This window comes from Nannospalax galili, unplaced genomic scaffold, assembly GCF_000622305.1.
Source record: "Nannospalax galili isolate Female #2095 unplaced genomic scaffold, S.galili_v1.0 scaffold199, whole genome shotgun sequence".
Taxonomy (NCBI): Eukaryota; Metazoa; Chordata; class Mammalia; order Rodentia; family Spalacidae; genus Nannospalax; species Nannospalax galili.
Window position 1 is genome coordinate 907,410 of NW_008343559.1, and position 6,000 is coordinate 913,409.

At 42.8% G+C, this 6,000-nt stretch overlaps 1 protein-coding gene across 6 annotated transcripts in view; it reads right to left on the minus strand.

Annotated features, from left to right (window-relative positions):
- Positions 1-5,373, minus strand: part of Rad52 (RAD52 homolog, DNA repair protein) — a 29,394-nt gene extending 24,021 nt beyond the window's left edge. For 4 of the 6 annotated variants that reach the window (XM_029566807.1, XM_008839742.3, XM_008839743.3 and 1 more), the window contains exon 1: positions 5,240-5,373. The gene's annotated coding sequence lies outside the window, so the exon portion shown is untranslated. The remainder of the gene's footprint in view (positions 1-5,239) is intronic. The other 2 variants (XM_029566806.1, XM_017799815.2) reach the window with 2 other exon arrangements.
- Positions 5,374-6,000: the final 627 nt, after the last annotated feature.

Genomic DNA, 6,000 nt, shown 5'->3' on the forward strand with positions numbered 1-6,000 from the left:
ATATTTGGTCCTGGAAGCCAGGGGGGAAAAAATGGCTGGGGAGGTCATTTGTTGGAGAGAGGGTCTTGCTCCATAGCCTCACTATGTGGCCTAGAACTCACTGTGCACCCCATTATTGCTCATCCTTCCAAATGCTAGGATTACAGTTACCATGCCTGGCTGCTAGTTAGGTTCAAAACAGTCACCAAGAAGACCGAAATAGCAAATACTACACCAGCACCAAGACAAAAGAAAGGGTTGTTCAACAGGTCAATTTATTACTTTATTTTATGTGTACTTCTGTTTAAAGATGCTTTATTTAATTAATACAGACTTAATTCATTTACAGAGCCTATCTGAAAGAACTTCTTTTCCCTATAAGGTACATCACAGCCTTCCTGCATCTAGCAATGCTAAACAACACTTCAGCTCCATGCCTGGAAACCATTTTCAAGAACAAAACCAATAAAAAGCATAAAAATGTGATGTACATAAAACTAAGTATACTGTCAAAGGGACACAGGACCTAGGAATGGTGACACATACCTGTAATCCCAGTAATTGAGAGGCAGTGGGAGATCAAGACCAAAGGCCAGCCTGGTCTACATAGCTAAGTTCCAGGCCAGCAAGAGCTACACAGTGAGACCCTGTTTCAAAAAAAAAAAAAAAAAAAAAAATAGAAAAGAAAAAAAAAAAAAACCTAGGCATAGATCTTCCAGTTGAATCGTCCAATCATCCATTACAGTTGAACATGACTGTGGACAAGCTGGCTGTGGTTGACTCCACTGGGCAATAAATTATCTTTCATCTGCTTACTCAAAAATAACTTTAAAAAGCTCCCACGAAGTTTAGACTCTGTGAGCTTTAGTGCTTTGAAGGTTTCTGGAACTACAGTCATCCAGTAAACTCTACATGCCTAATCATCCCAGATGTGACTGATCAGGAGCTGGTCTACATGGTAAATTTCAATAACTCTTATTTTCCACTGTCATTCCTGAGGGGTGTCCTGTGAGAGAAAAAGAAGGTACCAGCTGGCAGAACTGTGGTCTGAGTTTGGCCCCTCTGGCCAAAGGGAAGGTCTCTCCCTGGAAAGAGGTTCAGCAGTTTTGCATTTGTTATTTTGTAGCTTTAATGTCTTGTTTTCAACTACAGTTCATATATCTTAAATTGAGTCTCTAGAACTGTTTCATTTTTCAAATTTTTTAAATTCTTTATGTGTATGTGCACCAGGTGCACAAAGAGGCTAAAGAGGGTGTTGGAACCCTTGGAACTGGAGTTAACCGGCAGATGCAGGCTACCCGATGTGCATGCTGGGAACTGACCTCCTCTGCAAAAGCAGCAAATGCTCTTAACCACTGAGCCATCTCTCCAGCCCGTTTCCTATTTTGAACTAGTCTAGTGCTACAGTTCTAATTCAAAACAATTACAGCTTCCCCATGGGTCTTCTTGGCCTAAACTCTTCAGTTGTCATATTTCAAAATATTTTACTATCAGAATATACCAAAAAGTGCACAAAATGAAGGTAATTTCCAAGAAGCAAATGCAGACTATTTAGGTTTTGGACTTTGTGTAAGTAGGTAAACAGAAATTTTTGACTTTACTAATTACTTTGGTTATGTGTCTTACATATTTTTGGTGAAAAACTGTAAGAAGTTGTTTCTCTGGGAGAGTGTTGGGGTGTAAGTATGAGGACAGCACTGTTGTCTCAGATTCAAATTAGCATCATTATAAACCCCGTATATCAAGTTGAAATGAAGTCAGCTCCATTTTATAGCTGAAATAGATTTTATTCACCATTGTTTACACAAATCCTTGAAAATAATGGGTATTTCTGGTCTCTTCTGTCCTGTAGCTTCATCAAAGCATATTTTATAATTTATGTATGAAAATATGTTACACAGGAGATACTATTTATTAAAACTGGCTGGATGTGGTGTTGCATGCCTTTAATCCCAGAACTCAGGAGGCAAAGGTGGATCTGGGAGTTCAAGGTCAGCCTGGTCTACATAGTTGAGTTCCAGGCCAGCCAGGGCAACATAGTGAGACCCTTTCTCAAAACAAAACAAACAAATGGAAAAAGCACAGACTTCACTAAAAGACACAGACCTGGAGTCGCTGAAATGCCTGATTCAATCAGAGTTAAATAATAGCTGCTGAGGGCTGGGAAACTTAAACCCTAGTTTGTTTATTTATTTACTTATTTATTTATTTATTTATTTATTTATTTGTCTTTTTGAAGCAGGGTCTCCCTGTAGGCCCCAGTTGTTCTGGAACTCACTATGTAGGCCAGGCTGGCCTTGAACTCACAGAGATCCACCTGCCTCTGCCTCCCAAGTACTGGAACTACCGCCACCATCCCCGGCTTATTTTTTTTAATATTTAATTATTTATATTTATTTTATGCATATGAGTCGTATGCCTGCATGTATGTAAATGCGCCCCGTGTCATGCAATGCCCACAGAGGCCAGAGGAGGGAGTCAGGTCCCCTTGAACTGGAGTTATGAACGGTTGTTAGCTGCCATGTGGTTGCTGGGATTTAAACCCTGGTCCTCTGAAAGAGCAGCCTACGCTCTTAACCACTTAACCATCTCTCCAGCCCCTAAACCTTAGTTTTAAAATGTTTATGTGTTGAGTTACCCTGGGTTACATAGTGAGTCCTTGTCTTTAAATTTTTTTCATTTTAGGGGCTAGAGAGATGGCTCAGCGGTTAAGAACACTGACCAAGCTGGCCTGGAACTCACAGAGATCTGCATACTTCTGTCTCCCAAGTGCTGGGATTAAAGGCGTGTGCCACCACACCTCGCTTATTTTAATTAAATTTTTAAAAACACAATGGGACCACGAACCTGTAATCCCAGCACTTGGAAGGTGCCCCAGCTACATTACATATTCAGGGCCAGCCTGGCCTAGATGAGACTCCTGTCTTCTAGAATCAGGAAAAAAAAAAATTTTGTGTGTGCCCTAGACTGCATAAAGGAATATTGGATATTAAAATGCTATGGCCCAGCACTGAATTCAAGACCAGTCTAGATATATGACAAACCTATAGCCAACATTATACTAAGTGGGGGCAAAGTCAAAGCATCTACACTAAAATCAAGAACAAGACAAGGGTGCCCCCTTGTCGCCTCTTACTCACTTCAGAACTTTAAGTCTTAGCTAGAGCAGCAAGGTAAAATAAGCAAATAAAAAGATACGAATAGGAAAAGAAACCAAAGTATCCTTATTTGTATATGACATGATTCTATACATAATAGGCCCTTAAGGCTCCACCAGAAAACTCTTTGAGCTGATAGCCACTTTCAACAAAATCACAGGATACAAAATTAATACACAAAAAAAATCATTAGGCTTCCTATACACCAGTGACAAACATACTAAGAAGAAATCAAGGAAACAATCCCATTCACGATTTCCACAGAATAAAGAAATAAAACATCTTGGAATAAACCTAGCTAAGGATGTAAAACAATGAAAACTTTACAACACTCAAGAGAAATTGAAGAAGACACTAGAAAACAGAAAGCCCTCCAATTCTCATGAATTAGAAGAATACTGTGAAAACAAACGATTATCCTACCAAAAGCAATCTACAGATTAAATGCAATCTTCATCAAGATTCAATCTATCTTAAAATTCATTTGTGGCCCAGAGCAAAGGCTGAGTAAAGGCACTTGCCATCAAGCCTGATGACCTGAGTTCAATTCCTGGGACTGGGGCTGGAGAGATGGCTCAATGGTTAAGAGCACTAGATGCTAGAAGACCTGGGTTCAAATCCCAGCACTCACAACTGTCTATAACTCCAGTTCTGGGGATCCAACGCCCTTGTCTATCTTCCGTGGGCAATGTGCAACTCAGTGACACCATGCACCTACATACATGAAGGCATAACACTTAAACACATAAAAATAAATTATCTGGGCGGAATGCTGCACACCTTTAATCCCAGCACTCGGGAGACACACTCGGGAGACAAGAGGCAGATGGATCTCTGTGAATTCAAGGCCACCCTGGTCTACATAGTGAGTTTCAGGCCAGCTGGGGCTACAGGGAGACCCTGTCTCAAAAAGTCGGGAGGCCACTGAGCTAAATCCCCAACCAACCCCGAATTTTTTTCTTTTTTAAAGAACCGTACCTAGCAACCGTACCCGGGCATCGAGGGAGGGAAGGAAGGAAGGAAGGAAGGAAGGAAGGAAGGAAGGAAGGAAGGAAGGAAGGAAGGAAAGAAAAAAATGATGGCAAGGATGTGAGGAAAAGAACTATTATTTACTGTTGGTGGGAATGTAAACTGGTGCAACCACTACGTAAATCAGTGTTGAGGTTTCTCAAAAAACTAATACCGTCCTTAACTCCAGTTCCAGGGGAATCCGAAGCCCTCTTCTCACCTCCTCAGCATTGCATGACAAGGGTGCACTCACATACATGGAGACAATACACTCATACACATAAAATAAAAATAAATTTTGAACTAAAAATAGGACAATCACGTGGCCTAGTTATACCTGTCCTAGGCACAAACCCAAAGGGTTCTCCATCCAACTACCGAGATACTTTACAGCTGTTCCGTCTATTTACAGTAACAAAGAAATGGAATGAGTCTAGATGGCCATCAACTTAGCATCTTGATGGATAATGATGGGATGGCACATACACACAATGCAATTTTATTCAGCTGAAATAGACCATAGACACAAATAAAAACAAACACTGGAGTAGAAATGGCCAAGTTCACAGATACTAAGTACAAGAGTAATGCTAGGAGTAGGGAACTGGGAATGGGGCTAACTAGGGCTTCAGGATTTATTTAGGGTGATGAAAATGTAAAATTCGATAACGCTAGTAGTCAACATCGTGAACATACTAGAAACCAATGAATTGCACACCTTAAATGGGTGAATTTGATTGAACATTAAAGTATGCCTCGATTGTTTAAAAGACAGAAAGGTCGAATATGCGGCTACCCTAAATGTCAAATTCCTTCAATCCTCCATTTCTTTCCAACTCCACCCACTCCTTCCAACTCCCGTTAACAGTTACCGGGCAGCCGGCGCCGGCGTGCCCCCATCTGCACTGTCAGGGATCCAGGACCCCGCACCTCCTCCCGCATCCGTGGAACTCCTGGATTCAACCTGAGTCACACACACACACACACACACACACACACACCCCGCCCGGCAAGCTCACCCCCCCCCCCGCCTGGAGAAGGGAGAGCTGCGAATCCGAAGGGCCCCACGTTCCACGACCCCGCCAGAATCGTACCCACTCACGCGCCTCGGAGCGCGGCTCACACAAGAGCTCGGACCCGGCTGCAAAAAGGCGGAAGATTGAGAAAGAACACAAGGGCTGCTGGGAAGAAGGTCGGCGCTCGCTGCCTAACAGAAGGACCTGTAAAACAAGTCGGAAGGCGAGGAGAGCCGTAAAGCAGTGTGTCGCAAGCCCTGACGCAAGCTGGAGGTTGCGCCCAGGGCCCGGAGCAGCCAGCCTCTCTACCGCTCTCTGTGTGCCGGCAGCGCCACTGCCAAGCGGTCCTGGACCTTTCCGAAATGCGGCTTCATTCTGACCCTCTGAGGCTGGTTCTTCGCCCTCCCCTCCCGCCACTTCCTTGTGGATAGTATCTGAATATAAACATGAGGATGCTCGATGCAACAAGGCGAGGTGACTCCCCTCCGGTCACTCTTTCAGAAGCAGCCACACCTAGTGACTTCTTAAACTAGGAAGGACTGACATCCCAAGGGATGTCACCCAGAACTCAACTGTAACTAACTGGATGGCCATTACACCACGCAATTACTAGAGCTCAAAACACATATTAAAAACTTTAGTCATCAACTTCAAGTTAAATAAGATAGGTCCCAAATGACTATGTTTTCAGCTTTACAGCAGGTTTACATCCTCATGGTGAAGCTTAGACACTAAGATCGTTTAAAAATGGTCAGGTTTTCAGATTGTTACAGTTTAACCAATTCTTTATCTGACTGTTATCTCCAGGGTTTGTCTTTTCCTGAATGAATGACCCGCCC